This window comes from Canis lupus, chromosome 29 (genome assembly GCF_048164855.1).
Source record: "Canis lupus baileyi chromosome 29, mCanLup2.hap1, whole genome shotgun sequence".
In the NCBI taxonomy this organism is placed as follows: Eukaryota; Metazoa; Chordata; class Mammalia; order Carnivora; family Canidae; genus Canis; species Canis lupus.
The window spans coordinates 12,683,764-12,707,639 of NC_132866.1; the positions used below are offsets into that span (position 1 = coordinate 12,683,764).

At 42.1% G+C, this 23,876-nt stretch overlaps 2 long non-coding RNA genes across 3 annotated transcripts in view; one reads left to right on the plus strand and one right to left on the minus strand.

Moving 5' to 3' along the window:
* On the minus strand, window positions 1-9,600 carry LOC140620798 (uncharacterized). Of its 2 annotated transcripts, none has more exons than XR_012020502.1 (4): window positions 9,491-9,600; window positions 7,293-7,435; window positions 4,464-4,555; window positions 1-797 (listed from the first exon to the last, which is right to left on the minus strand). It is a non-coding gene; the product is annotated as an uncharacterized lncRNA (long non-coding RNA). The 2 variants fall into 2 exon arrangements; XR_012020501.1 differs by having other exon boundaries at window positions 7,091-7,435.
* The window catches only part of LOC140620799 (uncharacterized), a 27,208-nt gene continuing 12,724 nt past the window's right edge, over window positions 9,393-23,876 (plus strand). The window contains exons 1-2 of the long non-coding RNA XR_012020503.1: window positions 9,393-9,698; window positions 21,905-21,958. This is a non-coding gene — a long non-coding RNA (uncharacterized lncRNA). The remainder of the gene's footprint in view (window positions 9,699-21,904; window positions 21,959-23,876) is intronic.

The window sequence follows — 23,876 nt, forward strand, 5'->3', positions numbered from 1 at the left end:
GACACAGGCGGAGGGAGAAGCAGGCTCCATGCAGGGAGCCTGACATGGGACTCAATCCCGGGACTCCAGGATCACTCCCTGAGACGAAGGCAGGCGCTTTATCCGCTGAGCCACCAAGGGTCCCTGGAGTTTCTTCTATAAGGGCACTAATCCCCTTCATGAAGGCTCTGCCTTCATGACCTAATCACGCCTTAAAGGTTATGCCTTCTAATACCATCACCTTGCGGGTTAGAATTTCAACATATGAGTTGGGAGGAATCACAAACATTTAGTCCACAGAAGAACTGCAGAATTATCTTCTCTCTTTAATGGTCCAGGAATAAAAATATGAATAAGGAGTTGGGATATCAAAGCTAAGAAACAAAAATCTATCACTTGCTACTGATGGTCTGGGAGGGAAAAAGACAATTCTAGAGATGTGTCCAATTTATTAGGCTCATTTCAACCTTTGCTTATGCAGGTTGTACATTGTTCACAGAGTGGCAGCCCCTGGCTATGCCTCATCTTTAGGCTCAGAGCTTTACTCATGATGAGATAGTAGATGGGAACATGTCTGCTCAGACAATGACTGTTCCCACTGCCGTGGACTCATTTTTCAGGAACAAGAAGTTCATGGCCAGTGTGTGGGCTGGGCCACATGACCTCTCCCAGCAGGAAGCCTCAAAATTGTCTAGCCATACTCGGAGACCAACAGTGTAGAGAAGAAGTAAGCCTATCTTGTTCTTGTTTTGTGATGACCTCTATTGGACTGGTGCTCTAGATAACATACTCATTAAGAATTGGAGGAGCAGAAAGACCTAGAAGAAAGCAGAGGCAGAGAAAGAAGCAAAAGCTGTCTCTATCATTTAATCGGCTTGTTAAGTTCCAGGACTTTACATTAAAAAAAGAATAGTTGCTTAGGCTATTATTAAAAAGGAACAATAAAACTTTAGCTGAAGAATGGTTGGTTAGCAAAAGCAATTCCAGGATAAAAGTTGGGGACAGCATGCTGGGTTAAAATACTTTCCCTGCAAATAAAGTTCACTGACACTTTTCAAAGAGTTTGGCTTCAGCTTGCACCTGCAGCTGGTTATATGTATAAATTTTTGCTCATGGTCATTACTATTATTAATGTATAGCATTTTGGATGTTTCAGAGTTCCAGTTGCATGGATTTATTAGGGTATGCTCTCCTGTACGGAAGGTGTGCGTTGCTACAGATCTTCCCTTTTGCAGAAAAGAAAGTCCAGCAAACCAGTGGCACTGATACAGCCAGAAATTGTTTATGGTGCTTCTTTTCCCCAGGATACATTTCAAATTGGTCTAGGAGTAGGGGCAGCATGGAAGTTGGGGGATGGAAAGAGCACAAGATATAAAGTCAGGAGGTTTTGTTTCTAGTCTAAGTTCTGTTACCAAATAGCATGGTGACCTCAACAAGTCTTATCCCTGCTTCATCTCTGTAGAAAAAAAGGGATGAACTCATTGATTTCTGAAGTTCCCTTCCAATTCTGACTTAGGACATTTTGTCCTTTTCCCCTCTGGAGAAAAGAAACTTATTTCACATGGTGGTGGACCCAGGAAATCACTCTCAGTGAGTAAATTACCCTCTACTCCCTGCTGTGGGAATCACAACCTCACAACAATTAAAGCTGATAGTGTTTTTGCATGATAAAACTACCAACATAAACAGAACACTTACCAAGAGCTAATGGCATGATCAATCAACACAGAAGATCTCATTTTATCATCCTATTTGTGAAAGATTCATTCTTTCATTCATTCACTCATTGATTCATTCATGTAACAAATAATGATTAAGTACCCACCCTGGTCCTGCCACAACGAAGGGAATAAAACAAAGACAGGGCAGAGTAGTCCCTGCCATCCTAGAGCATACAACTGAATGGAGGACATAGATTTTTTTATTTTTTATTTTATTTTATTTTTTTTCAAAATTTGAATTAACTTTATTTCCCCTACAGTCAATAACTTCTCTGCAATTTTTTTTAAAGAAATCAGTACAATTAAGCAGAAGAAACAAATATGGTAAGGAGCTTTAGGAAGCTGTGGGAATATTTGTCAAGGGAAGTCCAATCAAATCTAAGGGTTAGGAAAGGTGCTCCTGTGGAAGCAGGTATTTAAGCAGAGCCCTGAAGGATGGAGCATAGCTAGTGAGCTGAAGGGATGTGTGGTGGGAGCACAGAGGGTGAAAGTCATTTATCCAAGTGTGTAAATCACCCGAGAGGTAGAGGCATCTGCCACAAGTAACAGGATCTTAACGGGCAGTTCAAAGGGAAGAAGGAGAACATTTGAAACAGGAAAAGATGGAAAGTCTGATTCTGCCCTTTGGAGAGACTGATGGATTCAAACAGGATGTATCAGACAAGTTCTTAGTTGCTAAGCAATGGATCTTGACTCCAGAGGATATATAGAACAAAGCATACTTATTTAAAAAGATATTGGGCAGGGATCCTCTTTTGTAGTCAAAATGGAATGAGGGAGACTGAATTCATTCTCCTGAAGCAACTAAAAAACTAACAAAATATATTAAACAACAGTTTTTAAAACACTGAATATCAGGCAATGAAGGACAGTGATCCCTGGGAGACAAAGGAGCCCTATGATTGCCCCAACTTACTGCCTGGAGAGAGTTTCCAGGCTGTGGCACAGGGAAAGACAAACTGTTAGAGACCTGTGGATTCCTGAGTTGAAGAGATGGATTTGAAAATCTGTGGAGACTGAAGAAACTAGCATTCATTGGATAGAATGCCAGAGAACAGAGAGCCTTCCAGAAGAATTCCAGAAACCAACACTGGGTCCCTTGCAAATATTGAGCTGATTAGTGATCATTGTATGTGTACGAATTTACTATTCAAATCCTCCCCTCCCCCTGCTAAACAAAATCCGACTGAAAAAATTAAAGATGACATACCCAGTATACATTTAGGGTTGGGAAAAGTGTCCATTAGACTGGAAAACATTTTGCTTTACAGGGCCTTGGATGGAATGCACTAAAATGTCTTACATCAGTTCTGGAAAATAAATATCTCTGGATTATGTACATCTCTGGCCCCACATGACAAATGTTAACAGCAAGATCCAAGAGGATCAAACTATTTTGAGGTAACTTAACTGTATCACAAAACAAAGCTCAAGAATATTTACAGAAATATAAAAATATCAAATAGCCATGAAGGTGAAATGTGTAGTGTCTGGCATTCAAGCAGAAATAACCAGGCATGCAAAGAAACAGGAAAATATAACCTGAAATGAATCAGCAATTGATCAAAACCAACTCAGGGTTGACACAGATGTTAGAATTAGGAGATAAGAATATCAAAAGAGTTATTATATGCATTCCATATTTTAAAAATTAAGTAAGGATGTACATGAGAGTTTAAAAATGACTCAAATTGAACTCCAAAAAGGAAAACTAGTGTGAGATGAAAAAATACTTTGGATGAGATTAGATGTTGGAGAAGAAAGGATTAGTGAACTTGAAGATATCAATAGAAATTTTCAAAGTGAAGCACTGAAGGAAAAATTATTTTTTTCTTAAATGAAGAAAATATTTGTGAGCAGTGGGAAAACTTTAGAGACTGAATATAACAGAAATAAGAATCCCCAAAAGAGAGGAAAAGTGGGGAAAAGAGAAACATATTAAAGAAATGATGTCTGCAAATTTTCCTAATTTCATGATAAGTGATAAATCCAGAGAGCCAAGAAGCTCAACAAAAACCAAGCACACAGAGACTAAAGAAAACCACACCAAAGCATATCATAATCAGATTGCTCAAAAGTTAAAAAAGGGTTTTTTATTGAGTAAAAAAAATCTTAAAAGTGGCTAGAGAAAAGCGTCACATTTTCTATAGAGCACAAAAGGTATGAATCATCACAGATTTTTTGTCAGAAGCCATGTAAGTGACAAGGGAGTAGAACAACATCTTTATAGAGCTGAAAGAAAAAAGAAATCTGTCAACCTAGAGTTCTATGCCATAAAGAATGTCTTTCCCGAACAAAGGTGAAATCTGAAAATGTCAGATATACAAATGCAAAAAGAATTCATCATCAGCAGACATTCACTACAAAAAAGATTTAAAATAAGTTCTTTGGGCAGAAAGAAAGATACCAGATGAAAATGTGGATCTTGACAAAGGAATGAAGATCTTGGAAAATTATAAGTAGGTGGGGCTTTCCCCCGCCATGGAATTTAAATGTTTTTAAACAGTAATTTGACTATTTAAACCAAACAATAACAATTTAGTATGAGGCTTGTGGCATGTGTGAAAGTAAAATGTATGACAGCCAACGTCTGGGAAGGAAGAAGTAAAAGCATACTATTGAAAAAAATCTTGTAACATAAATGGAATAGTATAATATCACTTGAAGGAAAATTGCAGTGAATTAAAGATGAATGCTATGAACTCTAAGCCACTAAAATAATAGCAAGGAGTTAGGACTAATAAACCAAGAAAAGAGGGTCACCTTGATGACTCAGTTGGTTAAGCATCTTGCCTTCGGCCCAGGTCATGGTCTCCCTCTCCCTGTGCTGCTCCCCCTGCTAACGTGCTCTCACTCTGTCAAATAAATATATAAAATCTTAATAAATTTTTTTAAGAAAAGAGATAAAGTGAAATAACAAAAACAGTTCGTCTAAAAATGAGGACAGAAAAGTAGAGGAAACGGGGGAGCAAGGAATAGAAAACACATAATAAGAAAGATGATGGACTCAAATCTAACCACATCGTTAAGTACATTAAATGTAAATGATATAAACACCCCAATTAAAAGCAAGCATTGACAGATTGGATATCCTGCCTACAAGAAACATATTTTATATATAAATACACAAAGGGGTTGAAGGTGAAAGGGTGGAAGAGATGTACTATGCCGACACCAATGGGAAGAAAGTTGGAATGGCTACATCACTATTGGACAAAGCAGATTTCAGAGCAAAGAGTACTATAAGAAATAAAGGTTGACAAACATTATATGTTCTCATTCATTTGGGGAATATAAATTATAGTGAAAGGGAATAGAAGAGAAGGGAGAAGAAATGGGTAGGAAATATCAGAAAGGGAGATAGAACATGAAGACTCCTAACTCTAGGAAATGAACTAGGGGTGGTGGAAGGGGAGGAGGGCGAGGGGTGGGGTTGAATGGGTGACGGGCACTGAGGGGGGCACTTGACAGGATGAGCACTGGGTGTTATTCTGTATGTTGGCAAATTGAACACCAATAAAAAATAAATTTATTATTAAAAAAAGAAATAAAGGTCATTTCCTAATGAAAAAAATGGCCATTTCATTAAAGGACATAATGATCCTAGCTGTCCAGGTATCTAATAATAGAACTTTGAATTGTATGAGCAGAACTGATGGAACTGCAAGGAGAGCTGAGAAATCCACACTGAGAGAGATTTGAGTACCCTTCTGTCAACAACTGATTGAAGCAGTAAACAGAAAATCACGAAGGATAGGGAAGATCTAAATAATACTGTTCACTAACTGGATCTTATTGACGTTTAGGGGAGACACTGCCCAACAACAGAATGCGTATTATTTTTTAAGGACCCATAGTACATTTTCTAGGAACCATATTCTGGGCCATAGGAAATTCTCAATAAATTTAAATGGATTCAAGTCACACAAAGTATGTTCTTTGACCAAAAGGGAATTAAATTAGAAAAAAAAAAAGACAGGATGGTATCTGGAGAATCACCAAATATTTAGAAACTAAATAACAGACTTCTCTATGAAGTAATGATTAAAAAGAAATCAAAAGGAAAATGTTCCAAGTGAACAAAAATACAAATGCAGCCCATCAAATTTAATAATATGCCATTAAACAGCACTTAGAGATGAATGTATGGCACTGAACACCTATATTGGAGAAGAAGGAAGGTCTCCAGCAAAAGACCTCATCTTTTGAAAACCAACAAAAAAGAGTAAATAAAACCCATTATAAGAAAAAGAAAGGAAGTGTATGGAATGATGTCAGCAAGATAGCAGAATAAGAGATTCTGGTCCTCACTCCCTCGCCCTAATCACCCCCACCTCCAGCCCAGGAAAAACACTAATTTTGGCAACCACCACGCGGTGAGAATGCTTTTGTGGGGGATTCTGGAGTTTAGCTGAGATTCCAGCACCCTGTTGGTGCTAAAAATCTCAGTGGACCCAATGAAGAGTTTAAGAACAAAGAACAACTTCACCCATGTCAACCCTCCCCAAAGTACACATCTTGGTGCCAAAAGAGGCCTCCTCAGCCTGTGATTTCTCCCATAGGGGAAGATGAGAGCAAAGTGAGCACCTGGTCTCCCCAGCCTTGCAGGATGATGCCCAGGAGGCCCATTTCAGCCCTGCCCCATGCAGAACACGGAGGGGGTGAGCACGGCTGCATCAGCTGGGGGCAGTCAGGAACAGTCAGGAGCAGAGAGAAAGGGTTGCGAATCACAGCAGCCAGCCTGTGGATCTCAGCAGCTGGCCCAAATCCTCCCAACTGACTTTGAGACTTTAAGAGGCTTGCCCCTGAATCCCTCAGGATAACTTGCCTCTGGACCTCCCAGCCAGCCAGGGCGTACCCCCAGCACCCTGCAAGCCCCAGTACACGGCACTCTGATGTCTCTGCAGATGTTGCTAGTGAGCCCCCAAAGCCTGTAGATCTCACTCTGATAGGTTCTTAGCAGCTAAATGCACTCAGCTGGCCTGGCCTGGGACAAGGTGCAACTTTGAATATCTCAGGGCTCTGCCCTAGGACAAGTAACCAGTGGGTCCTCAGCACCCACCTGGCTTTGTGGGAACAGGAGAAGGGACACAATCCTGAGATGTTTTCCTATAAGGGGAGACAAGGGGAGTAGAGCTGGCTTGTCCATGGAGGAGATCTGAGAACTGGTGGCTTTCCATGAGGGCAAGGGGCTGGTGTCTGAACGAACAAGCAGACAGTGGTCTCACTGCAAGGTGAGAAAAGCCCTCAAATCGACAGATAAAGATGCACATTTCTCCCAGGGGCATATCCATCTCTAAGCCAGAAGGACAAATAAGGTCAGAGAAAAAAATAGAAAGATCAGACCCAGATAAAAATGTAACCTTTCTTTGAGCCCAGGTGATGCTTACCATCAGCTCAGAGGCCTTCAAGGGGTGCGCTCTGGGTGCTGTGAACTTATGATGTGTTTATAACCAAGTTTAATTGAACGGAAGCCTGAGGGTTTTAGGAGAACTCCGAAGAAGGCCGTCCCGAACGGGTCCCAGGTTTCCTCTCATGGGAAGATTACGTTGCTCCAACAAACATTTTGACCCCAGAGCACATTCCCCCTACCTCTTGATATCCAGCCTGTCTTTTCTCCATCCAGACTTTTTTAGGTTGATGACTCCAGAGAGAGCCCACTGCTTCAGACATTCCTCGGGAAAAACATGCCAGCTGCCTTTAGCTCAGATCAACATTACGCTTCTGATTTAAGCCTGAAAAAGAGAGTCTATTTTGACTTTTTTTTCCCCCCTGTAAGTAAAAAGTGATCATTTGATGATGGTTCCTCGTGCAATTCAAAAAGAAAATTATTAGATGTATGTAGGCAAGTCCCAGCTTGTAATGCCAGTTTCTGCGAAGATGTAGAATGTATCAAAGAAATATATTGCTAGGAATTTTCTGTTTGTTTTTAGTATCTAATGTGTACTGGGTTTGCGGGAGGTGAGGGTGTCTATACGTGTGTTTCCATGTAGAGGAGAAAGTGCAAAGTTATTAACATTTTCATCTGCAGCAACTGATTGAAATTGCGTTCATTGACTCACTTCCAGGGCGCTGGTTGGCAACGTCTTTGGAAAAGCACATCGTGAATACGAAGTTGTCTTGCTGGGGTGGCGGGGCAGTGGTGGGCCCACTTCTGGGACAAGGGTTTCGAGGGGTGCTTTTAAAGGGGGCTTGGCTTGGATTGGAGGGCCCTCCAGGCTCTGGCGAAGGGTTTGACAACAGTTAATAGGTCACACTCTGGCTTGTCACATCCTCAGGAAAAGCTGCTCTGTTTTCTAAGTCCACGAGTGACAGGATTATTGTGTAAGTGCTTCCGAAATGCTTTCATCTTGACTGTTTTTGTCTGAAGCTGTTGGAAGGGGCTTTGCCAAGAAAAGCAAAGAATAAAATCGAAACATGCCCTGTGCTAATGTCGCTAATGTCCTCGTTTTCATGAACGCAGCGCCGGGGACTTCAGCTCTAACCCGGGTGACCTGGAGGGGCTGGGGGGCTGGGGCCGAAGCGCCCACAGCTGAAGGGGACAGAGGACACTAACCACTCACCACCCGCGCAGAGCCGCCCCGCCTGGAGGTTTTCCACTCCAGCCAGGAGGGTCCTAACCTCTGCGGTGCCAGACTCGTCCCCAGGGCTCATGCTGGGCCAGCGCAGCCACCCAGTTTTGAGTATGCCCCGTGGGATGCGTGCATTTTGTCCACCATCCCTCCTCTTCAGAGGCTCGATGCTCTCTGGGTGTTCCTCTCTCCATCCCAACACGGACCCCGAGGGTTTCCTACGTGTGGCCCTGGACCCCTTGCACCAACATCAACAGGCACAGGCATAGAAAGGGAAGATTCTGGGTGCAGGGGATCCAGTTTTCTTAAGCACACTGAGGTTTGAGGACCCCCAAGAAGACTGAGAGGTCTGCTTTGGTTTCTTTTTCCAATCCTGCCATGTGTGCTTCTCCCCCGGTCCCCAAACTGGAAACTGGGACACCGGGGGCCCAGAACATAGGCCCCTTCACATCTAACCATCTCCTGGGGCTCGGAGGAAGCATTTTGATGAACATCTTTGGTAATCAGGACTGGCCTCCTCATCGTCTGTCCTGTCCTTTGTCTGTCCCCAACACTGACCTGGGATGGGCTTATATAATCCTGTTCCACTTCCGCCTGCCTGCCTTCCACAGTGGGACAAGGGGTACCCCTCTTTGGTTGTGAACTTTTGTCTTTGATGTTTTTTTTTATTTCTCTTTTTTTTCCTTTTTTTTTTAAGCTCTATTTACTCATTTTAGAGAGTGAGCATGAGTAGGGGGAGGGCCAGAGGGAGAGGGAGAGAAGCTGACTCTCTGCTGAGTGAGGACCCTGATGTGGGGCCCAATTCCATGACCATGGAATCTCAACCCAAGCTGAAATCGAAAGTCGGAAGCCCAATAGACTGAGCCACCCAGTGGCCCCTGGACATTTCTCCTTCTTTCCTTGTTATAGCTTCTATTCCAGCCAGGAATGTCAGAGTCTCTGTAGTGACAAATCCATCCAGAAAGTACATTCTGGCCGGGGCCCACTGATGGTGAGATATGTGAAGTGGGATGTGTCTTCGGCATCTCTCTACCTCCTCTCTGACGCTTGTCCTGCATCCTCACAATCATTGCTGTGACAGACCAGTGCACTTGGAACACTCACCTCTCTCCTTCCCCTTCCCCTCTTAAAGCTTACACATCCCGGGTGCCAGTCCCTCCGGGCTCTCTCAGGAGCGAAGCTTAAAGTAGAACAGCTTATAAACCATTTGTGTCCTACCTTCTCCCCAGACACTTGAGAATGTCAACGGGGGCTCTCAGTGCTTTGAGTTAAAGGCTGGGAGCAATGTTGGCCTTTTAGGTTCCTAGGAGACCAGGAGGAGAAAGAATTTGGAACCCTGGAAGGAATATAAGGGCTGCTGTCCAGTGTCTTTTACATCACGCTTTGAGGTGGCTGTCCAGGAAACTACTGCCTTGAGAAAACTGCAGTAAGTCCAGTACACTTGGCACGATTTCTAAGAAAACCATGCAGCTTTTAGAATGCTCAAGAATTAGCCTCAGCCCCAAAGTGTGTGTGCGTGTGTGTGTGTGTGTGTGGTGTCACTGTGCACAGTTGTGCAAGTTGCAAACTGCAGAAGGGCTCTGTGTAAGGAGGCACATTCACGGGGCAAGCATTGATGCATATATTTATTGTCACAATCTGCCAGCAGATGTGTCTGATTCTTCCAGAGTCAGTAGATTCCGATAATGCGTTAAAGATGGAAGTGAAGTGTCTTTGAGGCAGAGGCTGATGTTTAATATGGAGATGAGAGAGGCCAGTGCAGGTTTCAATGAGAGACAGAGACAGCTTCCAACTTGTTCCTTTGGACTCTTTCCAACTTTGTGTCGGTCATTCGTTCCTGATCTCCTGCCCTGGACCCTCAGACTTGGCTGATGTGGAAACAGCCATCTCCAGTCTGTTTCACCAGCTCATGGGCTGCCTGGCTCTCCCCCACCCCTCCTGAGGTCCTGCTTGTCTGCTGGAAGCCCCCCACCTGGGCTGGCCCCGCGGCCCCCGGTCTCCCCATGCCAGACCCTCCAGCCCTGTTTCAATTCCTGGGAAATGCCCTCTGCTCCCTCTGCATCCTGCCACCAACATCGGTGATGGTCCTTGCTAACCACCTGGGAATGCCCCCCTGGTATCCCCATCCTGCTCTTCTTTCTTTCTTACTTTAAATGTATGTATGTATGTATGTATGTATGTATGTATGTATGTATGTATTTATTTGAAAGTGGGATAGGGAGGGGCAGAGGGAGAGAGAATCTCAAGCAGACTCCCCGCTGAGCACAGAGCCCAGCATAGGGCTCCATTCAATGACCCCGAGATCACGACCTGATCTGAAATCAAGAGTTAGTCTCTTAACCAACTGAGACGTCCAGGTGCCCCTTTTCTTTTCTTTGCTCTTCTTTCTTTTTTCTTTTTTCCTTTTCTTTTTAAAGATGAGTCTATTTACTCATGAGAGACACAGAAAGAAAGACAGAGACATAGGCAGAGGGAGAAGCAGGCTCCTCGCAGGGATTCCAGTCGATTCCAGGACCCCGGGATCATGACCTGAGCCAAAGGCAGATGCTCAACCCCTGAGCCACTCAGTCACCCCGTCCTGCTTTTCCTCTATTTCTAAATTCCACCCAACTTTCAAGACCCTGTATACATACCCCATCTTCCATCAAGTCTTCCTAGAAGACTTGATGTCCTCTTTCCCTCATCCCATCCATAAAGAATAATCTTCCTGTATCTGCTGTTCCATAGCCCTTTGTCTATTTTTTTCTTACATCATGGATCAGTGGGTACCTTGGGTTGGTTCTGAACCTGAACCAACTCTCCAGTTCCTCAGAACAGGGATAAGGGCCATGTTATATTTGTGGCTCCCAAGGGGCCGTGCACAGTGTCTTATACCCAGCAGGTTCTTAGCAAGGACTTGGCAGGTGAATACTGGATTAGCTGGGGTAGTTGGGAATAGATTATGTTCTCTCTGACTCCTTGACTAACTGTGATCATGTGGTTATATTTTCTTTTTTCCTTTGCCATGAAGAAACTGAGGCATTCTCTACAGGTTAGAAACCCAAGAGAACTCTGCCCAGTAATATCACACAGGCCTACTTATATCTTGTAGCCAGATAAAAGCATGATGGTTGTATTAGTGTGGGTTCTCCAGAGAAACAGAGCCCATGGGATAGATACAGATAGAAAGACTTTATTTATTTATTTATTTATTTATTTATTTATTTATTTATTTATGTATTTAATTTTAAAGATTTATTTATTTATTTAATTTTTAAAGATTTTATTCACTTGTTTGAGAGAGAGAGAGAGAGAATGAACACGATCAAAGAGGGGGAGAAGCAGACTCCCCATTGAGCTGGGAGCATGACTCGGGATTCCATCTTAGGACCCTGAGATCATAACCTGAGCCAAAGGCAGATGCTTAACTGACCGAGCCACCCAGGCACCCCAAAAGACATTTATTATGAGGGATTGGCTCACACAATTCTAGAGGCTGGGAAATCTCACTGCCTGCTGTCTGCTAGCTGGAGGCCTGGGAAAGTTTGTGGCATAGATCCCCAAGGCCAGAGAACCAAGTGACCTAATGGTGTCAAGTCCTGGTCCGACTTCGAAGGCCCGAGAACTAGGTGTGCCGATGTTTGTGGACAGAAGATTGATGTCCCAGCTCAAGCAGAGAACAAATTGCCCTTCCTCTGCCTTTTTTGCTCGATCCAGGCCCTCAACAGAAGTGAAGATGCCCAGCGACATGGAGGAGGGCCATCCTCTTTACTCTTTGTATCGATCCAAATCCTAATCTCTTCCAGAAACACCATCACAGGCACACCCAGAAATAATCTTTTACCACCTATCTGGGCATGTCTTAGACCAGGCGAGCTGACACATAAAGTCAACCATAACAGTGACTTTAAGGGATAAAAATAAGCCGAAGGCACAGAAATGTTATGTGGCTCAATTACATTCTTTAGCATGATGAAATTTGGATACATCTGAGTTCTAGTTAGTGATGCCAATCCACTCGAGGCGTCTGTTTTCAGGATGACACACTGGTGAAGGCTCAGAGCCCCACAGCTCCACTTGCTGTGTCTCTGCAACACCGAGCAGGATAAAGCAGCATAAACATAGTGATGCTCCTGGGTGGCCACCCAGCTTTGTGGAGCTGGAGAAAGAAGAGGGCAATCGAGAGAGTACATTGGGAAGAATCCTGCATGAGAGAAGCCTTTCAGGTTTCAGATCGAGATGAGATGTTAAGGGAAAGTGAGCAAGCAACAGGGTGGATTTTGGTCCGGATCCTTAAAATTCTTACAGGAATATTACAAGAAACATGAAAAATTCAAAGCATGCCACGCCTCAATGAATGGAACCATGTCAGCTGATTTAAGAGCTGCAGAGTTATTGATCATTTTCTTTCTAGCTCATGGAATTAGTTGGCTTTGGATTATGTCTTTGTTAAGGTGAAGTGGAATGTTTTAGTTATCTGGGGAGAGGCCAGAAAAATCACCCTGCTTAGGCCACGTCCTCTCACCTTGCATCGTGCCTCAATTGTCACAGAATGTTCTATCTGGAAAGAAACCTAAAAATTTTCTTCTGTGTTGGTAACGATTTTAGTAGGCAAATGGCTTTTTTTTTTTTTTTTTTCAAATTGTAAACCTCATTTCCTTTCAAGGGCATTCCAGCTTGGAGTTAACATTGCTCACTCATGTGTGTAGTGCTAGGAGAACACCTTGGAATTGGTAGCAAATCAGTGGGATGTACAATTGCCCAACTTTTCACAACACATTAGAGAAGTTGTTGCAGCACAGAGAAGCTTAGGTCCTCGATAATTTCTGGGAAGAATATCCCAGGGTCTTTACAAAAGCTTTAAGAATAGCGTGTCTTCAAGATTACCTATGTTACATCATCTGTTTGGGGTGCTAAACTGAGCCTTTAATGAGAGCTCATATCATTGATGGGTCTGATTAGAAAGTTCTCCTGTAGAACTTTAGGACCAGGAGGGACCCTCCAGATCACCTTTTCTCCCTTCTGTCACTTTCAAATCTGCTCATCTTCCAGCATCTCTAGCTCAGGAAATAACTTGCTTTCACCCTGTTGCACTCAACTCTCCCTCAACAAGTATCCGATCAAACACCAAGTCCCATTACATCCTGCATCTACTTCTCCCTCTACACATTCATCCTCATAGTCTGAGCACCACCATCACCACCATCTGCATCCTCAGCTCTAGCCACAGCCTCCCAGGTGCTCTCTCTGTTTCTGCTTATCTTCTCCTTGCTCCCCATCCATTCTCCATGTGGCAGCAAGGATAACAATGCAAGACACCAACTTAAATGTATTTTACCCCGGCTTAAAGCCCTTCAGTGGGTTCTTCTGTGACACTTTAGCATGGCCTCCAAGACCCAATACTGTGTGGCCCCACACCTACTCTGACTGTATCACTTATCAAGCACCCCACCCTCACTATATCTAAGCCACGGAGACTTTCATTCTGTTCCCCAAATGGCTCAAGACCTCCATTCATACTGTCCTTTCTACCCAGGACTACATAGAGCCTCTAACTTTGTCTCAGCCCTTACACTCTTCTCTACGACTTGCCAGATCAGCCCATTTTCAATCTTTAGTTTCATTTTAAATGTTGGTTCCTCAGAAAGACCTCTCTGATCCCCGAGATTAGAGTCCTTCTGTTAGATGTACTGAGAGCTAGAGCAACACATTTTTTTCTCTAGAGGTTCAGAGAATATATTTTTGGCTTTGCTGACCATATGATCTCTCTAGGAATTACTCAACCCTGCAATTGTAGAAGAAATCAGCCATAGACATGTGAAAAATAAGCATGATTGTATTTCAATAAAATTTTATTTACAAAACAGACAGAGGGCCTAGATTGGGTTCACAGGCCATAACTGGCCATCCCATGCCTTAGAGCATCCTATCCTTTTGTTTCATAGGATTTGTGATAACATGTAATAAAGGCCTTATATCTGAGTGATAATGGGTTCATGTCTATCATTGTTTTTTGGAATTCTTTTCAATAAGGTCAGAGATCAAACCTGCTCTTTAGCATGCAGAGGGGACAGCAGGCACTCAAATAAAATGTGTGACTCAAGCCAAGCTCATTTGTCCAATCAGACTGTATCCCAAATCTTTAGTTTGAGCAATAAGAAAGAGACCTGTGGAGGACTACAACCTGAGTGTAGATACAAACTGGAACTTTGGCAACTTTGTTGGTATCTTGCAGAGCCTGAGAATGGAGTCAGCACTAGGGGAGTAGGTCTGAAAAATGGAGAGAAAAAATTATATTGTGACTACATCATTTAGCCCTGGATCAAGCCTTACCTGACTTCGTCTGTTTAGCTTTGACTATGAAGTTACATGAACCAATGTATTCCCATTTTTTACTAAATACAACTAAATTAAACTTTTTATCATATGCAATGGAAAATAATTACATAAGGCCTGATATTTTCGCACCTGTAAAATGAGGAAAATAAAACATACCATGAAGGGCTATCACAAGCATTAAATATATATATTAAAATATCTGAGTATTGCACATGACATTCAGTCATGTTTGTTAAATAAATGAGTACAGGTTTCCCCTGCTATCCGAAAATAGTGTTTCTATGAAAACTTTTTAAATAACTTTTTAAAAAGATTTTATTATTTATTTATTCATGAGAAAGAGAGAGAGAGAGAGAGAGAGAGAGGCAAGGACATAGGCAGAGACATAGAGGGAGAAGTAGGCTTCCCGCAAGGAGCCTGACGTGGGACTCGATACCAGGACCCCGGAATCATGACCTGAGCCAAAGGCAGACACTCAACCACTGAGCCACCCAGGTGCCCCTCTATGAAACCTTTTATAAAGCTTAAATTCAGGCTTAAAGCAAAGAAGTAATTGCCATTAATTTATATGAAAGATTTTTTGAGCATTCCTAGACCTGATACCTTAGCACACATTTTATTAATAAATTACTAATAAATACACAAAACAAATCTAGATAAAGCACAGTTCAATGCTCTGGCAGCTTTATGCTGAGATGCTGAGTGTCATTCCCAGGGGAAGGATCTTGGGGGTGCCACTCTTGCTTCTTAGGGGTACACAGCCTCTTTAATGGTGGTTGGCTGCAAAACAAATGCTGAACGCTATTTTCACGGTTTGCCTTATCTCATAAAAGCAAAAATCCCGTTTGGCTTTCTTCTGGTTAGTAGAAGCAGATACTAATGTAGGCCTTCCATAAAAGGGAAGTAGCATAATGTGAACATTTGAAAAGTGGAGGATACCTCTGATTATTCTTGCTAACAAACACATATAATTCTATTCTATAAAGGGTTATGTATAATAATATATCTTTACTATGCCCCTCCTCCCATTTAAAATTTTGATTATAAAAAATCTTGTCATTATCGCCAGTTGATAAGCAATCAAAATGGAGCTCTCACTTTTTAAAAGACTTTATATATTTGAGAGAAAAAGAGCACACGGGGCGGAGGTGGGGGGGCAGAGGGAGAGGAAGAAGCAGGCTTCTGGCTGATCAGGGAGCCTGATAGGAAGCTCCATCCCAGGACCCTCCAAGGACCCAGAGATCACAATCTGAGCCGAAGGCAGACACTTAAATGACAGAGCCACCCAGGCACCCGGGAGCTATCATCTTAATATATAATACAAGTCACCACAAGAAGGGGATGCAAATTACAACTTGTTTTACCCACAATTTCAGGAATAGATCTCTCATGTAAAAAAGAGGGCTTGCCAACATGTCACCAAAGAAGATATGCAGATGGAAAATAAGCATATGAAAAGATGTTCAACATCCTATGTCATCAGGAAAACGCAAATTAAAACAACATAACACATATCCATTAGAATAGCCCAAATCCAAAACACTGACAACACCGGATGCTGACAAGGATGTTGAGCAATAGGAACTCTCATTTACTGCTGGTGGGAATGCAAATGGTGTGGCCACTTTGGACAACACTTCGGCAGGGTTTTTTTTTTTTGTTGTTTGTTTGTTTTACAAAACTCTTGCCATGTGATCCAGCAGTCGTGATCCTTGGCATTTACACAAAATATCTGAAAACATATCCACAGGGACGCCTGGGTGGCTGAACGGTTGAGCATCTGCTTTTGGCTCAGGTCGTGATCCTGGGATCCGGGATCGAGTTCCACATCAGGCTCCCCACAGGGAGCCTGCTTCTCCCTTTGCCTACGTCTCTGCCTCTTTCTCTGAGTCTCTCATGAATAAATAAAATCTTTAAAAAAAATAAAGAAAAAAGAAAACATATCCACACAAAAACTGACACTGGGATGTTGACAGCAGCTTCACCCATAGTTACTAAAACTTGAAAGCAACCTAGATACCCTTCCTTAGGTGAATGCATAAATAAGCTGTGCTTCGTCCAGACAATGAAATAGTAGTCAGCACTAAAAAGCAATGGGCTATCAGGGCATGAAAAGACATAGAGGAAACTTAAATGCATATAACCAAGTGAAGGAAGCCAATCTGACAAGACTATGTACTATATGATTCCAACTCTATGACATTCTGGAAAAGGCAAAACTGTGGAGATAGTGAAAAGATTAGTGGCTGCCAAGGGCTGGGGGAGGGAGAGATGAGTGGGCAGAGCACAGAGGATTTTTAGGGCAATGAAAGGGATCCATATGATACTACAGTGGTGGATGCTTGTCATACATTTATCCAAACCCATAGAATGTGTAGGACCAAGAGTAAGAGTGAACCCCAATGTGAACTGCTGACTTTGGGTGATGATGTGTCAGTATAAGTTAATCAGTTGTAACAAATGCACCATTGTGGTTCAGGATGCCCATAGAGGGGGAGGTTGTGTGTATGGGGGGTAGGGGGTCTGTACAGGGGTTATATGGGAAATCTCTGTATTTTCCACTCAGTTTTGCTGTGGTTCTAAAATTCCTCTAAAATAAGTTTATTAATTAAAAAATAAGTCTATTTTTAAAAAGGAGCTTACTCATATAATGGTTGAAATAAAATTCATTCAAAAATCAGAATTCTCCTTAACATCCCCCCAAAATTCTTCCTCCAAGGCAGTATTTCTGAAAAAAAACAAAGGGGGGGGGGCGGGAGAAAAAAGAAAACAACTGACCAAATCTCCAAACATACCTGAGGTTGAGTGCATTATGTCTGGCACCAGCTTTTCAATCTTCATCATGAGTATGAAGAGAACAGAATTTGTTTCCTTTGTCTCGTGACCCAGGAACGTGAATAACTGTTGACAGATGCTTGCCAAGACATGAAAATAGTGGGAATGCATCTGACTCAAGGAGCAAATGATACAAAACTGAGAATAGAAGATGACAATACCTAAAATCTCTACTGGAGCCAATTTCTTCCTATGCTGCACCATCCACTGGCTCTTCACGCTTAGAATCAAACCCCCAGTCCTTCCCAGTAGTGAGAAGGCCCTGCATGAAGCTTTCTCCAAGCTACCTCTTCAACCTCATTTCCCACCACTCACTCCCTTCCAGCCTGGCTTCCTTGCTTCTGCCTGAGGGCCTTTGCACATGCTGCCTTTGGTGCCTGGAAAACCCTTTTGCACTTGTATAACTTCCTGTCACTTTGTTCTATTGTCTGATCAAAATTTATTTCTGCGGAGAGGCCACTCTTGCCCACAAGACTTAAAATATCAACCTCCCTGCAACCTCTCTATTTCTCTTCCCTACTTGGTGTCTCTGCATAGCATGACTCATATATGCTACATATTGCTTTGTTTATTGGTTCCACGTCTGTCTTCCCCACCTGAATGTGAGCTCCTGGGGACAGAGTTCTCTGTCGTCTGGTTCCTTTATCCTCACTTCAATATCTTTAACAGTATCTGACACACAGCGACAACTCAATAAATATTTATTGATTAAATTTGTCACGACCAATTTCTATATGTCAACTTGGCAATCACATTAAATTCACTGTTTGGTTTTCTGACAATAAAAAGAAGTTTCAGTAACTACAAAGCTCTTTGGAACAGCTCACCTGTCTCCAATGACTCGGGCACAGGTGACCAAGAGTGCAATCTGTTTCATTTATTCCAGATCAAACTCAAACACTCATAATGTAAAGAATATCACATGCTTCCTCATGGAACTGCAGACATACTTTTCAAGAGGATTAGCTTATAAGAGTCAGATAATCCTCCTGGGTTGAATAAATAGATCTCATAGAAATTCCTGGGGCACCCTCTACATAAGGCCTTTCACTAAAATTAAATTAGCAACAAAATGAGCTTTTCTTGGGGTAAATTAAAGTGGGTTTTCTTTCACAAGCTGTTTTAAACGATCATGATCCAGGAGGCAGGGTCCTCCCTAAAATACACATAGTGTTTTAAATGTCTCATTTGGAACCATGTGTCCCCAAGCCCAGGGGAAGTGGGAAGGAAAAGAAGGCTGGAACTCCAAAGGGGCAGTAGTTTACAAAGAGAGGCAGATTGAGGACATATAAAAAAAGAACCTGAGAATTCCAGAGATTTAGGAAAACTGTGTGCCTCAATTGGCGTCTGTGACAATGTGAAACACACCAACCAGACGTGATGAATAAAATATGGGTATCTGTTGGCTGTCTCCTGAGCCCCCAACAAACAAACTGAGATTTTGATTATGTCACAGTCTAGCCGTGTTTGTCAATAGCTGTCACTTGGGCAGTGCCCTACCCCAGGGCACGTCCACAGAGCACACACGACGCTGAGGTTTGCTTCTTTCCTACAAAAATGTTGGTCCTGGTGAGGCCAGCTGAGCAGCCTCCTCTTGGGTGCAACGCTGTCTGCTCCCGACTGAATCACACACTGTGCAAATATTTTACTTTCATACATCATCTGTAGCAAGTGTAATACTGAGATTTAAAGGTAAATAGCTGGAGAAATTGCAGTTGAATTATCAGACTGACATTCCTACCGTGGCAAATCAAATCCCGCCGTGTGCAGCCCAAAGCAAATAGTGGTTTTAGTCAAAACCCTTCTTGCGGACTCCTTCAGACCATATATACAAGGCTGAGATGTGGGTCAACAAACAATTAAATAAAAACATATTTTGTAGGGGTTACTCCCAGTTAAGAAACGGCACTCTATTTTAGCATGATCCATGTTCTTCTCACCACAAGGAATCAGAACTAAATTGGGGAGAATTAATGTACTTGGTAGGATTTAGAACAAGAAGGATAAACATGAATTGTAATGTCAGAGCACGTGTGGCTCAGACCTCAAGTTGCCTCTTTGCTATGACAATGAGCAATAGATGAAACGTGGGTGCCCAGACATGAAGGCGAAAATCAAGACGGAAAGCCATTCATTCGTTCATTCAATCCATCAGTCATGAGGTCATCCTGGTGCCAAGTTCTGTGCTGGGATTGGGAGATGTGAAGCAGCCCCTCTGCCCAGTTACTTACCTAAGTATTGGGACAAATGACACAAAGGAATCTAAGACTATGATGTGAAGCTGATTACTTATGCAGTAAACAGCAGAAGGATTCCCCAAGGAGAAAGGCTCCCAAGTGAATAAAAGCAAAGTCAGTTGGAGGCTTTGAGGGCGTAGCTGGGCTGGGGGTCCCCCAGCATGGGTTAGCGGTTGCTCTACTGGAAACGTCCATAAGCACAGAGGTGAGCATCTCTTACTCTCATGGGGCCACAGAGATGAAAGGTGTGTTGGTGTGTGGGGGTGGCTAGGTAGGCAGGGCACCCCATGAGGACTGTCAGTGGCCAAACTCCACAATGAAGTCAGCAGATTTATCACACAGGCCCAACCCGGAGCAGTCCGCGACATGGTGTCTGACTGGCATAGGCCTGGGTCACAGGTTTTATACTGATCCTCTGATCAAGACACCGGAAATCCACGAGCCGAGAGTGAGGGCAGGCTGGCTACCCAGAGAGGTCAGGCTGTGGTCCCCAGGAGAAAGCTGAATAGGAACTGGGCATAGAAACGTCAGATCTGTGCTGGGTCTGGGACAGCTGATTCAAGGTCACGTAGATGATCAGGACAGAGTAGGATTTGACACTTGGTCATCTGTCTGTGCTATCCTTCTTTTCTCTGTGTATTTGCTCTGCCTAATTCAGCTTATCATCCTAATAATAAGCGTCTATTTGTCCAAGAAGAGCTGGAAGTGTTATGTGTTGAGTATCTTATGCTCTGGCAACGAAGAAGTACATAAGGACGAAAACTTCCAGTGTTCTTTCAATCTCTTTTTATATCCCAGTACAGATAAATAAGACTTGGTCGTTACTCAATTCAAGTGTAGATCCAGGAAATAGCCAGATCTCCCAGCCTGGAAAAGGATTTAGAAGGCCCCCAGCACTTCTAAAGGAGCGAGGAGAGGGAGGGACACAGATACCTATAATGTCATCCAGTTCAGTTCTGTTCATTCCATAAGGAGTGACTGAGTACCTGCCTGGTTCCTAGCAGAATGGAGGCTGCAAAGAGTAAGGCATAGCCTCTGCCTCCTGGCAGAGTGAAGAAGACACATCAATAAGAAATCAGGGAAACAGCATAAGAGTGTTGGTGCAAGACTGCCTCCCAGGGCGGAAAGGGAAAGACCAGACACTCATTTTCCCAGCCTCTCTTGAAACTGGGCTGAGGCATGTTGACCTAGACCAACAATTTTCTCTATAAGCCTTTGTAATCTGCCCACCCTCAAAATTTCTCTATAACCCTTTGTAATCTGCCCACCCCAAAATCTCCTATCCCAAATGATCTGCTTTCTGACACTAAGGGTTAGGTTGCACTTACTAAAGTTATATATAAATTTAATCACAGTATTTCTCTTTGTCTTCTACTCACCATATTTTGAGGTTCAGCCTCTAAATTTCTTTTACTCACCATATTTTGAGGTTTATCCATAGAGTTGAGTGTAACAGTAGTTCATTCTCTTTTATTCTTGAGTAGGATTCCTTTATATGGCTTATATACCACAGTTCGTTCACCCACTCATCTGTTGATAGACATTTGGGTTATTTCCAGTTTGGGGCTATTATAAATAATGCTTCTGTGAATATTCATGTGTTCTTCTTTCTAGGGATATGTTTTCATTTCTCTCCGGGAAACATCTAGGAATGGAGTGGCTGGATCATACACTGCGGTGTATGCTTCATGTTTTCAGGGATTGGCAACATTTTCCACATTAGTTATATCATTTTACCTTCCTGCCAGCCATGTATGGTTACCCTGAGTTCATGTTTCCTTGAGGGCTATTAATGTTGAGAACTTTTTCATGTGCTTATTTGTCATTTGTATGTCTTCTTGTGTAAGATGCCTGTCCACATTTCTTGCCCTTTTTATTGGGTTGTTTACTTCTCATTACAGAGTTTTGAGAAATCTTCATATATCCATTGATTTTCTCTATCGTGTTCTTTTTTTTTTAAGATATATTTATTTATTTTAGAGAGTGACAGAAACAGAAGGGGCAGAGGGAGAGGGAGAGAGAGAATCTTCATGCAGATTCCCCACTGAGCAGGGAACCTGACACGGGGCTCAATCCCAGGGCCCTGGGATCACGACCTGAAATGAAATCAACAGTTGGCTGCCTAACCACCTAAGCCACCCAGACACCCCTATCATATTCTGTTTTTTACTCCTTTGATTTCCATTCTGATCTTTATTTCTTTTTTTCTTACTGTGGGTTTAATTTACTCTTCTTTTTCCAGTTTCTGAAGATAGAAAGTGAGGTCATTGATTTGAGACTTTTCTTCTTTCATAATGTAAGTATTTCCACTATGAATTTCCCACTAAATACTGCTTTAGTGCATCCCTCAACTCCCAGAGTCCCTTGGGCTCTGCCTTAGTTTGTCCTTTATGCACTGCAGCCTAGAAACTCTCAAGACAGCAACCCAGGGCAACATAGGGCTCATCTCATTTGCCTCACTTCTCTCAAGGATCACTGTCTAGTTTTGCTTAATGTACAGGATCTCACAAATTGTTTTTACTGGTATTTTTTGTCTCCTTATTTTTAGTTCTTTCAAGTGAGAAGATAAATCTGCTCTATGGTTCTTCTACTTATTCAGAAGTAGAAGTCCTTCTGTTTGATTTTTAATTTGTATGTTCTAACAATTTTTATTTAGTTAAATATATTGATCTGGTTATTTATATTTTCTCCATCTCTTCAGTCATTAAGAGCTCTACCCTTCTCTACAAGTCTGAATCACATACTTTTCTTCTGATTTTTCTTCATTAACAAATTCATCCAGATTTTAGTGTACAGTGTGAGATGATGTTCAACATTATTTCCGATGTTCCTTCCTCCTCTATGCAATGTCCCAATATCATTTGTTAAAATGCTTCCCTCTTTCAGTAGTTTGGAATATATTCTTTGTCATTATATTATACTTTTATAGAGAATATATCCATTTGGGGGATATCCATCATGTTACACTGATCTCTCCTTTTTTCTTTCCTTTTACTATCTTTTTCTTTCTATCTCTCTCTTTTTAGTAATAGTATGCTTTTAAAATTATTGTTTTACAATATTTTTGGTATTCTTTTACAATATTGTTTTAATGTGCTTCAGTCAGTGATGTGCTAGAGCTGTCTTTTACCAGCTCACAAAAGTCAATTTTGCACATCTTTTTCCAGCACCATATCCGATGATGTCATGTCAGTAGTTTGAAATTGACCCATCATGGGAGTACTTACACCACAGAAATTGACAACACTATATTTCATAGCACTCACGCACTCTCTCTTTTCCTCTGAAAGTCCATTTACCAGCACACAATTAGGGTTAGTTCTTCCTCATACATCTTTTCTTAAATAATTATTTGCAATTCACAACTGTTATAGCACAACTTTTGAGCACTTTTATTTATGATTTTTATTGCTATCATATTTAAATTCATTTTACTTTGGAAATAATTGACATCTTCCAACTTATGACATTCAGTCTTATCATTCTGATAAAAGACCCAATACTCCATTTTTTTCTTAAACAAATATCTTCCAAAATGATCAGTAGTTTTCTTGGTGGGGGTCATATAATTTTTATGGGATGCACAGCTGACAGTATTCTAGGCTAAGATTATGATAACGCTGTGGGATTCTTGGTCAAAAGAATTAAGAATGAGAAGAAACATACATAGATGTTGCTGAGAAAGTTGAGTTTCAGACTCACCTAGTGCTAACCACATTCTGTCCCTTCTCTGACTCCAGAGAAGAAAAAGAGATACAATGCCTGGGGTGGTCACTCCCAAAAAGCAGACCAAGGAACAGAAAATGGGTCCTATCAGGCAAAGCCAAAGAGTGGAAGTTTTATTCTAGAGAAAGAAAGGTTAATGTATAATTTGATAAAGAATACAAAGATTTCTTCTGAAAAATACACTCAGGAGGTTAACCAAGAATGAGCACTCCCTAGAAACAGTGAAGAGGAAGTTCATGCAGTCATTAGAGTTTGTTGAATGGAACTCTTAGGTACCTTCACCTCCATAGGCTAAGATTTAAATTCTCCCTGACTATAGTGAACAAACAAGAACGCTGACTTATATCAAAGCAGACGTTTCCATTCAATGTTGGGAGAATTCCAACTCTAGTAATGCAAACAAGTAGACAAATAACAAGAACAACAGAATAAACAACAGAAGGGGTTTGAAAAAGGCTAGGTGTTCACTAACTCTGAATATTTAGCAG